We start from the raw sequence: 15,565 nt of genomic DNA, 5'->3' as shown, positions 1-15,565 counted from the left end.
GCGATTCTTTGCGGGCGTGATAACATACATACATAGATTACACTTTCACCTTTTTAGATCAATAATTTAATGGTTCGTCGTTCTGGTTTTTGGTAAATATTCCATTTTCCGTATTTACACTGTTCTGTTCACTTTGGCTGTATTTCAACGTAGGAGCTCAACCAGAGTGCATCACGGTCGGTGCCACACAAAGGCGGATCAAGCCTAAAACATGTTTTTCATGGAACGTTGGGTAAACTGCTCGATCCTGCAGCATTACGGATTGCGTTTAGGCTGTTTAAATGCTATTCCGGTTTAATCTATGTGGGCAACGATGGTGTAGTGATAAGGTATTATATTATATCAGAATTTCGTCAACGAAATCGTATTCTTCATCATGACAATTAGCGCTCTCAATGAAATTCAGGTGGCACCATCCGGTTGGCAACGCAAATGGCTGGTTTATCGCAAAAGTGTTTCTTAATAGGGAACTGGGAAACGCTGATTTTAACCGACAGCCATCTGCTATCCCGTCATAATGCCTTTGGCGATGCTTCGAGATAAGAATACGTACGCAGATAATAATTCTGAGTTTTTTACGTTCCTGCACAGATGCAAATAAAGTTCGACTCCCCTTAAGGGATAATTAATTAACGAGCCAAATATCGCTTTCGAGGGTCGACGAGTCAATTCGAATGGAAAAATTTTATACCCGAACAATTCGGATAAGAAAAAGTTTTCTTTTCAGTGAATTAAAAATCCCACCATCAATTAAATTCTCGATTAATTAACCGTTTTGCGAAAGCAACAGTTTTTTTTTGCCTTTGGGGCAGACCTAACGATGATGTTCCGTTCGGTAATAAGGGCGGTTAACATATCTTGGAAATATTTCAAATAGGTGTAATAAATGAGTTATATTCGAACATTATTCTACGAATCCATTCGGGACTACGTAAAAATTTATCTGGAAACGTTCGAGGGTACAGATGTGACGCTAATCTTTTCCTATTTTTGCAGTATGGTTCAGTTGCGCAGACGTCTTTCTTGTACGTGTTATTCAAGTATGAGCAATAATTTTACATTTCCTGGCGACATTTCTCTGGCATAACTGCGCTTACCCAGTTGCTTAATGTCGATAGAGCAATGCTTTATTTAAAGTTTTAATCCTACTTTCATCACCTAGCGCATTCGATTAGGACCTATTTACCAATAAGTGTATTAATGAAGCCGATCGGCTGATAATGAAAAGGGCAGCTTAATGGAGTTGAGATTATTGACGGGCCATTAATACAGAAATTTGTTCCCCCCACCGCAGGTGTTGTTCGTGGTTTTTGAAGAAAACATCGTTCCGAATGCAGTGTGAATGTAGCTTGCAATTAGCGTTGTTCTTCGGTGAACATTTGTCCAAAAAGTGACATTATTTCCTCCAGGAAGAAATTGCGGGTGCTCAGTGGCCCCAGTGGCACGGAAACAAATGAATTTAAACACATTTTTACTTGCAATTTTCTCGACCGCAGTTGCTTCAGCATTGTTGTTTGGTTCATTTTATATATTTTTTTTTGTTTTGCGTTGAATTTTTATGGATTTCTCGGGCTCTTTATGTTTAAATATGGCATATACTCAAGAGAATGACACAATCGCCAGCCGTTTACCACAATTTTAGTGCGGTCTGCGGTGCATTTAGACTCAATTCAAGAACCAGACCGAAGGGAAAAACTGAAACTTTAGATTCATGGGCGGGAAAATTTTTTAAAACGATTAAAAGTTCCTGTAAGTTTAGTGTCTCATGATTGCAACGTCTTCCGAAAACTCCAAGGGAACCTTTTGATCTTATTCATGTATTTTCAATGGACCTAAGTTCCAGGTCGACGCTTGGAATAACGAGAACTACAGCTTTAGTTCCGTGATTTGGGAGATAAAAAAATGTCGAAATTTGCTTGAGCTCTAATGGGCAGATTTTGGGTCTTATAAAGATGACCTGTAACATATCTCTACAGATGGTGACACGGGTCGCAGCCGTAGCTTTATAAATGTTACAGATAAAAATGTTTGAGAACCACTCGAAATTGCAGCTATTTTAGGGTCTTTCAAAAGGTCCCAAAAGCGAACGCCAAATCTAATATGTAGGTTGAAAATACTGTACCACGTTCAGTTTGATAGTCGGTTGAAATTCTATTACAGCCACTTTAAATCCTCTTAAAACCATACCTAAAAAAGACGTCGCGACGACGAATAATCTCGATTATTAATTTACCTTAATTTAGCTTTTTTTTTAATTTATATAAATTTTATATTAAAACTGGTCCAACAGACCAACCATTAATTCATCTCTAATGAATCTTAGACCTACTATTAATACAAAAATTCATCCACTGGTGTCCTTTTGTTAAGGTTATCGGGCTGGGTAGCCGCTACAGTTTTTAATTATTGTAACTAACACAACACTTAAAATGAGCTCAAAAGGTTTTGTCCTTTTTAATCGTCGAAGTTTGTCATCGTTTTCCAGTAGCTGGATTGCTTTTGTGTTAATGTGTTGACGCAGCCTTGCCTCATGTTTTATGGCAAGACGTCGGATTTCTTCTCTGACACCTTGGACACCTAGATCGCGATGGACGTCCGTGTTGCGGCCGTGTTGCGGGCATTTACGATATTCCGCAGTACTTTGTTTTGAAACTTTTGTATCACTTTAACGTTCGTATCTCTGGTACACCCTCAGAGTTGGATACCATAATGCCAGATCGGTTTAAGGATCTGATTATAAATCAATACTTTATTGTATATTGACAATTGAGAGTTTCTTCCCAGTAGCCAATACAATTTTCTATATTTAAGTCCTTTTTTTTTGACATGCTCCTTCCATCTCATCTTGACATCCAAGGTCATACCGAGGTATTTAGCACTATTCTCAACAGAGATTAATCTGTTATTAATGGATACTGGTGCACTGTGCTCTATCCTCTTGTTTGTAAAGTTAACTTGAACGCACTTCGTTTCGTTGATCTTCATTTTCCAATTTTTGGTCCAGTTGTATATAAGATTACTTGCTTCTTGGAGTTTTTCAGTAGCACCAATAGAGGTTTCGCCGACTGTTAGTATTGCTGTATCATCGGCAAACGTGGCAATGGTAGTGTTTAGGCCAGGGGCTTCCCGAGTTCCTGCCTAACAGTAGTGACTGCCTCACTAGGCACCCACAGAGGAATCCAAATACGCTGGCGAGGTTTCGTAGTTGAGTCGAAGGACCAGACGGGCTACCGTCATAAAATAATGGGGTTCCAAATGTTCGAAAATCTATATAAACTCTGTTACACAAATTACATTAAATTTAATCACAGACTAGTTGAATTACAGGGTGAGTTGTGATTAACTTATTAACAATAATGCCCGTGGTATAGGGTTCTATGGCAACGAGAGCGAGAGAAGTTTGCTGTTTACGCGACGCGGTGAAAAATGGTTCTGCTCGTCTCCTCCAAGATGGTTCGTGCCCCTTCTCGAAAAACGCAGGTTCCCGAGTTTGGTTTCCCACGATTTCATGAGAAAATCACCACCATGATGCTTTCACCTTATCGCTAACACCCTCTGGTTCATGTCCACTTGCGAGTTTGTTGCCACATTTCATCCTAATTTACTGCTGCCCTTAGTCTGTTTGGGCAATTTGCACTTCATAAATCAGGGTGGATGTGCACCAGATGAGAGGTGATTAGCGCGGTACCCATGGTTTGGCACCCAGTGGTATGTCGAGCTTTGGTTTCTGGTTTCTCCCTTTACCAGATTTATTACCCAGATGTTAGGGCAATGCGTGAGAGCGATCTTTATGTTGGGAGTCTTTCCAACAGGTAGAATAATTCGGTTGCGGAAGATCACTCGTGTAAAGGAGGTATAGCACTGGTCCCAGCACGGAACCCTGTGGAACACCCGCATTTACGTTTTTTATTTCAGAATATTCATCCTAGTGCCTAATTCGTAACGTTCTGTCAGATATGTATGACTCCAACAAATCTACATAACATCTTGGTAACAGTAACTTGTTTGATTTATAGATTAGGCCTTCGTGCCACACTCTATCGAACGCCTGAGCAACGTCGACAAAAAGTGTTGTGCAAATTTGCCTTTCTTCCAGAGCATTTTCTACGATGTCAATGATTCTGCGGACCCGGTCTATTGTAGAGTGTTTCTGTCTAAACCCAGATTGATGGTCCGGAATGAGGTTTTTATTTTCAATCAGAGGTTTAACCCTTTTTAAGATCAGTTTTTCAAATAGTTTAGAGATTATCGGCAATAAGGAGATGGGCCTACAAGATGTGACTTCGTTAGGTGGCTTGCCTGGTTTTGGGAATCATAGTTACTTCTGCCATTTTCCACGAAGTGGGGAAATGTCTCAATCCGATAGCCGCATTGTGAACCTTAATTTAGTGGAAACTTTTAAGGGTATTTTCGCGACGGATTCAACTGTTTATCAACAAGCCATGATCGAATTTGGAATTACTCACCGATTATGTGGGCACACTTGAAATCGGGTGTCAGTTTTATGCGCAGAAACGACGTTTTGCGATTGTTCCAGGTTCGCATTAATTTTTTTATCGATAAGAAAAAAAAACACATTTCGCTCAAGTCCTGGAAAACTGTAGATACTTGTAATCCCTGTTGCTTGAACGTAGGTAAAACCCTAATATTTACCTAGAGCTCGAGTGAAAAACCCATTAAAAATGTTTCATCCCGCCGATATAAAAAGAATGAATAATTCTCGAGTGGATCATTGTAAAGCGCTCGCGCTTAAACCAAAAAAAGCGAACAAACGGCAATATCCGTGGAACGCTGCAAAGAATAATTTTGTGAAATATTAACGCATTTAATTCGAGCCCCCATATCCCGACGTTTAATCTCTGCGCAAAAATGAACATTACTGTTTTGTACTGCTGCCGGCGCTAATGGCGCACCTATCCGTTAATTAAACCGAAATTCAAAATAACCACTGTAATACAATTTAACAGTTTTGGCAGAATCGTAGAAATTCTATTTCTTCCTCGAAACTGGATTTGAATGTAATTCCGTGTAAATTACGAGCAGCAAACTACTATGGAAACAAATGCAATAGCGAATGAGATAAAATTGAAGTTTTTAATAGAATCCGGCTCTAATTTTCGCTGCACAACCGAGAAAAGTATGACGGTCACGTATCCGTGATGCTTGATAGATAAGAGGGGGATGTAAATAGAACATGGCATAGGAAAAAGTTCTACGTGGAAGTAGAGGAGACAGGTCGGTATTTTCCGAGACAGGCAACAAAGAACCTTAATTACTTTCACGCGCTCAAGTGATCAGTTTCCAACTGAAATTGCTGAGCGGGAGGAGCTTTCAAGGTACATTTTCTTGTCGGCGTAGTCGAAGGAACGGGCAAATCCGCGTAAACCAAATAATTTATCAAATTCCGGTTCCGGGAGAATTGGTACGCCGGGACGCCCTGTGTTTAATTATATTAATGCCTTAACTCCCCAAAAACTTTTGTGATATTGAGTGGAAAACACATTGTTCAGGCCTCCGGCTTTTGTATCGATTTCGAAATCATGCCAATAAAACAAGTTTCGACAGTCATTCTGATAATGTCTCAGAAACTTTTCTGTTTAGGTAGAGTCTCTCGAGTGGCCTACACGAATTTACTGCACCGGAAAACTTCAGATTCAGTTCATGAGGATTTACGTTTATTATTATTTACTGTTTATTCAACCTTAAGGAAACATCCATTATGGAGGGGTCGATCTAGCTGCAACCTGACGATAATGTTTCGCGTACAAACAGCGAACAAGAAAACAACTTTAAACTGAAATTTAATCCCTAAACAGGAGCCAGGCTGAGGCGATATTAGTTCCACATATGAGACCGCGTTACATCTTAATTGCACTGGTTTAGTTTCGGTGTTAACGCTTGCTTAGCGATTTAATATTTCAGACCTGGCTATTCCGACCATCGTCGTGAAAATAGTTTTATTTCGAAATTTGTCTCCATTGATTGCATAACCGTTTCCAGCAGAAATCACGTATTAATACTGAAGTCTAATCTCAGGGTGCCCAAGCTAGATGACGTTCTAATTCTCGTTACGCACAAAAAGATTTAAATTCAATCGATTCGGGAGCAACGTCGCTATTAAAAGCTGCAGGCCAAAACAATTTTAGCGAATCTATTGAAAAACGCAATCAATGATATTTCACGAGAAAGTTAAAATGGGCAGTGGAAAATGCAGAATATTTATGGATACAAATATGTAATAGGCATGATTACAGCCCATTTAATAACGTTACGGCCACATGGAATGAATAGTTTGAGAATATTCGGTAATCGAAGCGAGTTCGGGTCAAAGTTTCTGCCTATTTTAAACTAGAATTTGATTGTATCTGTAGAATCATCGCAATCATCGATGCATCAAATGACGGTGCCTACGTTCATTACGTAACGGCTTGCGATGTGAAACACCTTCAGTCCCCCGTTCTTATTGAGAGTTGAGATTTTGTTCCCGGTTTAACGAAACTTATTAAAATTTCTCATATATAGTTGTTATACGTACAGCTACCAAATTGAAGTAAAACGGAAGAGTAATAATTGCCAAGACAGCCTTCCTTCACGTGTGGGTAATTGAGATGGCGAAATTCGACCACGAAAGAAAATTGGGCCGTAGAAATCCAGCAGTGCATATGTCCCTTCAACCGGTCCTTATCCGAACTAGCCGGTTAACTCGACCATCTGCACCTGTTCTCTACTTAGTCGGTTCCCACCATCTTGAGCCCCGGTTTAAACTAGAGGAAAGTTAAGGCAGGCAGCGCAGAGTTTTGTCAGGGGCGGGTAACATAGTTCCCAACATTTTATCGCGCTAGAAACGACGATTTCGAAAGTCTTGATATTACGAAATTTAGGATTTAGCAGTAGTCTTTGTACGACCCTGCTTTAAATCTGTGCCACCCACTTCAATCCCACATTTTAAATTACAAAAGATGTAAAGGAAACTTGGGTCTTCTGAACAACATAGTTTCGAAATATTTTATTGAACCAGAGACGACGATTTTGAAATCTTCACGTTACTTACATTTTCAAATCGAAATTCGCCTTTAAAATCATTCGAACGTTCATCGCACGCCCCTGTTTTAACTAGATTTTTCCTCATCTCAACCCTTTCCCACATGTTATAAATAAAACCGTTAATGCCACAAGATTATTTTCCCAGTCGGTCCTTTTCAGTAATCTCCAGAAACATTTATTTATTTCAGTCCATCTAAATGTGGGCATTTAGATGGATTAAAGAAAACGTAATTTAGTTTTGCTTTTGATTCAACTCTATATTAGCGGAATTAGAGCTATTCTATTAAGAGCACTTTGAAAAAACTAAATCCCTAATTGGAAACTTTTAAAATTCATTTTCGCACATAATTTTTTAAAATATTCCGAAACGGATGCTGAAGTTTTTAATAAAATCCCTTGGAACGCGATTTAATATTCCCAGTCGGTAAAACTGCCAACTTTAAATTGAAACACAGACAATATTAATAGGGCATAAACTAAAAGAAAAACGTCCACTTTTCACGAAAGTTTCGAAGCACCTTCCTGGGACGATTGTTGATTACTTCAGCGTGAGGAAAGTTTTAATAAAATAGGACAATTTCAAAGAAAGATTCCTGGAATATTACTTTCCCTTGACATTAGAAAAATTCAACTACTATTTTATGTAAAAACCGACTAAAAATTTAAATATTCGAAATTGGAGAAAATTCTCTTCTTTGTTTAAAGGGGGGCACCTCTTTAATTTCCTCGGACCGACTGAAAATCTCAAAATTTTCTGACCATTTAGCTTAAAAAATTCAAAACATTTGCTGAATTTTTTTATGTGAAGCTTAAAAATTCGGCCGGTTTTGGAATTAAGTTCCGGACTTTTTTCGAAAAAAACAGATCCCCGAACCGCCATTCTCCTTATCATGAAGATGCTCGTCACCACGCCTCGCCGTACAGCATCAGGAACCTGTCACATTGATTAACACTGACTGAATGCCAGGGTAAACGCGATAGCAGCTAAGTGTTCGCTTTTGCCTCTGTCTTACATAATATCTTGTAGCCCACAAAAACTTAAATTCTCTGAGTACAGATCCTCAACTCTCTTAAATCGACGTGTATTCGACGGCATTCAAACAACATATAATAAATCACCGATATCCTCGAATCACTATCGCAAACTGGGCATTATAGTCGCTGCCTAACAATGATTGCTATGGCCCATCGTGACTTCTCATTTCAACGTTCCACTGCGACCGAAGCTCTGTTCGATAAGGCGTAGGCCGGTGGGTTTTGGAGGTCGGCAGCGTCATAAATAACTTCTGAGCAGTATTTTGCAACATAAATCTCATGTGGAAAAACAATATTTAAAAGAATTATGAATTTTGTATTGCTTTTATTTAAATTTTTCTCAAAATTACCATAAAACAAATTCCAAAGCACTATCAACTAATAGATTATAAAATTACCGGCGAACTCAAAGTTTTGATTAATTTGTCTATTTTGTTCTCGAGGGTTTCCGCACGATTCATCATTATAAACTCACACAGCGAATAATATGAACCCGTAGAAAGTTTGCGTTATATACTCGTTCTTGCATTCTATTAGACCGCAATTTTATATTAAAATTTAATTACGGCGACAATTTATTATGCACGTTCGCTGGAAAGCGTATTTAAACTTTCTAACGTTGAATATCCGATTAATGAAGCAGTTTTGCAGTATTTTCCAAGAAAGATAGAATTAATTCAATGATTCCGGCCACTGAAGGAAAGTATGCAACATCAAATATCCATTATAATTTAGGCGTTCTATAGCCGTATAATCCCATCCTTTACATCAAAGCCTCTGGGTATTCAATTAGTGAAATTAGTCCTGGTAATTTGATAGGATGGATAGCAAGATAAGCCAAATAATGACAAATTGTTAATACACCAGACTGCCGGCGCTAATATTGATCTGGAAATGTCCTAAAAGGGAATTAAAACACGAGTGCCACATCCGTAAATTCGAAGCCAAGTCCGATGTTAACATCTCAACATCCAAAGTTGGAGACGCGGTTTGCCAGTGGGACCAACCGGAAAACCGCCACCATTTATATGATGGTCATTACAGCTGTCCACTTTATTTCTTGGGTCACGCCGTGTTCCACAGTCAGTGCCGGCGAAGAATTTTCCGGAACTTTGTTTCGCGTTCTCGACGAATGCGGATAATCTCGATCGCCTCTGGGAGATTTAGTTTAACTTAAATTTAGTTTTTCCATATAAAACTTATCGATTTCTGTAGGCAGAAGCTTGTTGAGCAGTTTACTCTCACGAACCGACGCTGTACCGGCAGTCTGAATTATACGAAAAGAGAAAATACGAGTAGAGCGCAATTTATCCTACGGCCCCTTGAACGTTCCTACGTGGCCGGTTAAACGAATCTAAAATCTTTATTGTTATAGAAAACAAAACAGTTTTGTGAACAGGGAGAGACTTTTTCTGAGGTGTTTGTTTTACGTCTTGAACTTGACGATTTATTTTTCCTTTGAAAATGAATCGAGGGTCGCGCACATTTTTCCGCCAGCGTTAGCAAGTAGAAATGTAGCGTGGAACTGAAATTTTCGCCACAGAAATGGTGGCAGGAAACAACGAAAAATTATTTGCGTTAGTTATTTGATCATTCAAAAATTACAAATGACAATTCGGAACGCAGCTGATTTTAGCCCAGGGAAAACATTAATTCCGGCAATTGAGATTTTAAACCGACGTTCCGCTACAGATATAACTGCGAAACATGCCGCCTCCGAACCACCAAGATAAAAAAATCGGAAACTTCAAAATTTTCAGTTTCAACTGTCGTCTCGGAGAACTAGTGTTTTTCAGTTAATTGAGACGAGCATTCTTCCGGTAGTAACTCTGGCTTCAAAGTGATGTTCGACCATAGCAGCGATCGCAGAAGAGGCCCCTTTTGAATGCCAAAAGGTTCAACGTTTCCGTTGCGATAAATTCAAAAATCTAGTTTAACATTGTAGATTGAAATGCCTGAGTGGAACCGCTGGTTTTTAGCCAGTCAACTCACAAATATTTCGAGAAGCAACTCAGACGTTAAACCACTGTTTGCGTGTTTATATGTTCCAGTATCCCGAGCAGGTCCTCTCTGAATAATGAAAATTTCTGTTTGTAATAAATTAAAAAACCGAGCTCGAAAATTATAGATGCAAACAAACATTCATATATTCATATATTCGATGAATCACAACTCTTTGAAAGCAACCGAAACCTCAGACCAATGTTTTACATTTATACAGTGGCGGAACGTGTCTGTTTCAAACCATAAAATGCAAAAATCTCTACACGACCTGAGAATATTGAGCTTAAGCTACCTGGAAAAACTGCGGTTTCCAGCCAATGTGAGCCAACCGACGCTTCATTACAAATACAGTGGCGGAGCACGTCCTTTTCTCATACGAAAAAAAATGAAAAAATTATTTAGGATACGACTTGAAATTTGCGAATTGCGTGTTTCCCCTCCTCACGGATTGTCACATTTCATGCATCTCCGAGACCTAGTTTGTCCCAATTATATTTGGAATAAACTTGTTCTCCCCACACACATCCACGTCGACAAGCATTATCCGAATTGGTATTTATTTAATCCGAAATCTTCCAAAAGCTTTTCCCGCTTCTTCGATAAAATCAAAGCTAATGTGTTTGTCAACACGCCGCCGCACTCACAGTCTCAATTCTTAATTGGATAACGCAAGGAAGATTCCCTCGCATTTGACATTTTTCTGGTTCCCATTAAGCAAAACTCAATTGGAAAAGTTGGGCAATAATTTCGGGAAGTTTTACCAGAGGAAAAACGAATAAAGATAGATATTCTCTTTTGCTGCGAAAGTTTACTTTATGTAACTCGAATCGATACTCGATAAGCCCCATAAACCAAAAAGGGCACAAAAACTAATTTTGACCCAATTTATCGAAATAATTTGTCATTACGGTGAAGACTAACCTTCAAGATTTTAAGCTTAACATCAAATTGTAAAACCTGTAATAACCTAAAATGAAGATTCCCTTTTTCAGACCATTTTCTTTACGGTAACGGCCGTGTTATGGTGTTTTGGTTTTGTTCCCGAACTGCCGCTGGTAATGAAACCAAACGGTTAATGTTTTAATGAAAACGTCGCTGAAGCATTAGGGAAAACAGCCCTATTGCGATCTTGACTCAGAATATTAATCACGGACTAGATGGGCTTAGATATGCTAGAAAATTGGGCCAGGCTTTTTGTTTATTCAAAGTTAATGAGCTCTCGAGTCGTTGCTTTAAACTACTTACACGAGGACCTTTTAACGGTTAATGGCTACTTAAATGTGACGAGATAAAACGCAAAAGGGGCAAAAGGAATTTTTTGCCAGGGATGATAATATTTCCCGAAATACTGCACCTATATTTTCGGCTTCTTCCCTACTTTAAACTCTTTTAGTTCGACCCTTTTTCATAATCTGAAGGGATTTCTCGCAGCTGCAATAAAGTTCTTTGTCTCGGCGAAAAGTCTTTATACGCAGGAGCGGACACGAACATCATGGAATATTAAAATGTAAGAAATGAATTCAAAGTGTAAAACTATTAACATACAACAATTTTGCGCAATTTTAATTAAAAAACATTTTCAAGTAAATTTGCAGAGGCCGCGGGACAAATACAGGAACGATGACGGACGACTTTAGATAATTTCATATGTTTATTGCAACAAACATTGGCACGCCTCTGCAATTTCATCTAACTAAAAAATGTCGAAAATATTCACTCCTACTTTGGGTCGGATTTAGGTAAAGGTATCTTTTAGATATTTTTTATTAACTCAGTTTAAATATATGAGGGCAATAAAGTTCCCTCGGCAGGGGTGAGGGGGAGTGAGATCGCTGAAATCCGGAAATTGCCGCACCGTAAATCATATCTCGTAAAGTTTTAATTTTGTAAGTCAGCAGAAACTATGAAGTTGTATTTCGGAGATTAACCCGGATGAAAAATTCGTGCCATTAGGTTTTTTAATTTTGAGGAAGCACTTGATTTATCGCGGATGATAAATCGTTGTGTTGCCCTCAAGCAACAGCAACCGTATTTTCAAGTTGAGCTTACGCCCGCTTGAAATAACTGGGTTAAGTATAAAGTTGAGGCGATAAATTAACAAATATTAAATATTTCCTCAAAGACTCTTACACGAGAGAGTCTTCCGGATCGAGTGTATTAATTTTGAAAATTTTAAGTTTTTCATGAGTAATTCAAGGGTGACGGGATCGTATGCGTAATCCCCTTAATGGAGGTAGATTGGAAACATCGGCTGCCCAGCATGGCGATTTGCGCCGTTCCCGATGTGATCCTGAAGGCACCGGTAATGGCCAGCCAGATCATTCTTTGTCGTCTCGCCAACTTCAGCACAGAGCAGGTCCCATCGATCGTGGCCCCACCAATTCACCTATCTGTAAGACACCCTGGATGTGATTACCGAAATGATATGCCAGCGACGAGAGATTTCAGGCCTTATCCCTTCCCAAAACGAGCTAGAAGGGCCAGATGTTGAAAACAGGTGCCAGCATTCCGATAAAATCGGTTTTAGTTTTTTTTAACTGAAAACCGCCACGTATTGGTGCCCATGTGGCGTCATTTTGTCGCCAAATATTCGTCAAGCGCCTTTGGATAACCGCCCTCGACCGTCATTTGCCTCTGGCGGTTTTCTTAATTTACTAAAAAGGACGGACAACAACGTGAAAAAGCAATGCTACACCCACTTTTTCTGGATCATTTGTCAAAAGGCTTTTTTGGCGAGGCTGTAGTACCAGTACTCGTAAACATGCGGCTCAACGATAAATGGCAGCATTGTGTCGAGTCCCCTGCAGTATTTCTGAGATTACGCCATCAGCAGCAGATGCCTTATATGGGCTGAATTCGCACGTAATCATTTTGTTCTCCTGTAAAAGTAGATACTTACCTTTCACACTTAACCCAATTTTTTTAAATAATATCGAATAAATCTTTCTTTGATTTTTTCGAAATACGTTGCTGACTAAATTTGACTGACAAAATTTGCTGTGGTCCTACGCCGAACGAGCAAATATTCCGAGTGGAGTGCATTAATCTCGAAATTCCCAATAGTTGTCGATGACGCACCCCGTTGATGGTCATTAATAGTTTTAATCGGCGCCATATTTCTCATCGGGCGACAGATTTGCCCCAACTGTCGCCCCTTTTGCGACACAATGATTTATCGACATCGGACGTCGCGTATATTCAACAGTTTACTGGCTATCCTAACTAGCTCGTGTTCCATAATGAAACATGAACCTTTATCTCCCTTTTCTGCCACATCATTGAAAATCTCACGCGTTCTTAAGCAAATACCATTATTACGGTCGAGTGTGCTCTATTTTTTATTCCACCGACATGCCAAAGAAATTTTTCTTCTTATCTCCATTACATTGTGCCCGAAATTGGTTATAAATGATCTCCAAGTCGGGAATACAAAGCTAAATATACCGGAATCCAACAAAGCGTAAACGCGTGAAAAATAGACCCTGCATTTGGATAATACTCCTCATTGTTGTATTATGATCGCTGGCCTTCTTTGGTGTGGGGATTGATGTAAGAGTGATTGAGACTGTTTTTAGCAACATTTGGCAACGTGGAATGGTTAAAATGTGTATGTTCCTTTATTAATTTCCATCGACGACTGTAGTCAACATCCATAGTTGTTGTTAGAAAACTCGCGGCCTGCATCGCTGTACATATTGATTTTACTTTGTAAATTGAATAGAAATTAAATTGAGTTTCCACTATTTTAAAGCATTTCACAGTTCACGTTCAGTTGGGAAGTTAGTCATTTTTCAGTTTAAAAGCAAGGCCTAGAGCAGGTTTCCAATAAAAACCAAAGAATTTGCTCTAAAATCCGATAAAACGATAAAATGCGCTACTTTAACCATTTTTATTTCTATTTTAGGGACGTCCATCAATTAGGAAGTTTACTAAAAATTGACTTTGTCATATGTACAAATATTCAATAATTTCTCTGCTCAAACGTGGAGATCGCAACTCATGCATAATGAATTTAAAATTCATGAAATCTGCAATGAAATATATCCTTTATTCGATTCATCAATGTTTATTGCTGCTCATCTGATTTTTTAAATGATTTCGAGAGAATTCCCCCAGGGTGTTTAGTGGTTTCACGACTTCCAAAGTTCTTGGAGAATTTTTTGAAGTCTTGAGATATTTTGTATTATTTCTCTAGTCTTAGAAAGCTTCAATAACTCCTTATAATTTTTTATTAAGTGATTTTGAAGGTGCTCCAAGAAAATTGAGAAATTTTCTGACCTTTTTAAGAAATATGTAGCTGACTGTTTTATGCGGCTAATTCGACCGGATATTCTAATTATTAATTTAAAAATATTCATAATTTAGGGTGCAGTTTATTTGAATATTCGGATAAGTCGCGTACCTACCCTAGCCTCATTGAATATGCAAATGTTTTCAAGAGAGCTTTATATATAAACTAGGCGAAATTTTCCCCTTAGCATGAGTACCTTCGGATTGGAACCAAACGTTACGGGTCACAATTCCCAAAATGGAACTATAAAAGCATTAAAAACCTAGCATAATTGTATAAACTGTGCACAAAAGCCATTTGCTCGACAATAATAGAACTTCTACTCAACTAGAAGATTACAGCACCATCACCTCTCGTAAACTCCGAATCTGCGAAACTACCATCAAACAAAAATTAACTCGTAATTTTCCTTTATTCAAATCTCTTTTTATACGAGCGGTAAATTTTTCTCCGCCTCACTGGAGGGCGCTAAAGTAATGGTCAGATCATAAAACGTTTATTTTCATTACGCCAATAAACCCAGGGAATATGATTTGTAATGTAAATAGGCCGAGACGTGACCAGACCAAAAATTTCTATATAGCCATTTAATTTTCGGTAAACACCAAATCCGGGCTTCGCCCGGAATACGTCGGAGTTTTGCTGAAACGTACGCAAATATCCCGATGTTTGGATTAGTGTGAGAAACGTTGTGGATGTATTAATTTTTCCATTATTATAAACCTCGAAAAAAAATTTTTCTTAAGTGGTCAAAAAAAGTGTCATCTTCTAAGACTCATCGATAAGACAAATCCACCCTCCAAGGATAAATCAAGTTTTTTTCCTTTCGTCAGAATTAAGGCCCACATTTTTCAACTGCAATAAAACGCAAATGAGTCTCGTTGAGGAGTGCACGGAGAAACTCGACTTTTACATTAAAATCGATTATTAAAACATGCTTCCTGTCGGTCCGCAGAAAATGCACCCGATTCGAGTGTGGGTCACGTCCTCACGAATTATGAACACTGACCGATCATGCGGGGTCGAGAAAGCACCGTTATTGAAACCGCCCAACGTCGAGCAGACGCTGAAAAGGCATAAAAATTCGCTCAGATTATTTCATTTCAAAGGCAGTTAATACTGTGAGTTGCTATGGATGTATTCCAGACATAAAGCTTCAAGAAGGTTCTGAAATAGAAATGTATTCAGGGT

The 15,565-nt window shown here is 38.7% G+C and overlaps 1 protein-coding gene and 1 long non-coding RNA gene across 10 annotated transcripts in view; one reads left to right on the top strand and one right to left on the bottom strand.

The window, feature by feature from the left end:
* Positions 1–15,565, top strand: part of Lar (tyrosine-protein phosphatase Lar) — a 260,221-nt gene that overhangs the window by 83,257 nt on the left and 161,399 nt on the right. The gene's annotated exons all lie outside the window — the stretch shown is intronic.
* The window catches only part of LOC136346244 (uncharacterized), a 228,791-nt gene that overhangs the window by 55,924 nt on the left and 157,302 nt on the right, over positions 1–15,565 (bottom strand). Inside the window, exon 4 of one of the 2 annotated variants that reach the window (XR_010733268.1) lies at positions 33–204. The exons of the other annotated variant lie outside the window; for it this stretch is intronic. This is a non-coding gene — a long non-coding RNA (uncharacterized lncRNA). The remainder of the gene's footprint in view (positions 1–32; positions 205–15,565) is intronic. 2 annotated transcript variants of the gene reach the window in all.

Source organism: Euwallacea fornicatus, chromosome 22 (assembly GCF_040115645.1).
Source record: "Euwallacea fornicatus isolate EFF26 chromosome 22, ASM4011564v1, whole genome shotgun sequence".
Lineage (NCBI taxonomy): Eukaryota > Metazoa > Arthropoda > Insecta > Coleoptera > Curculionidae > Euwallacea > Euwallacea fornicatus.
This window is presented reverse-complemented; position numbering and strand designations above follow the sequence as displayed.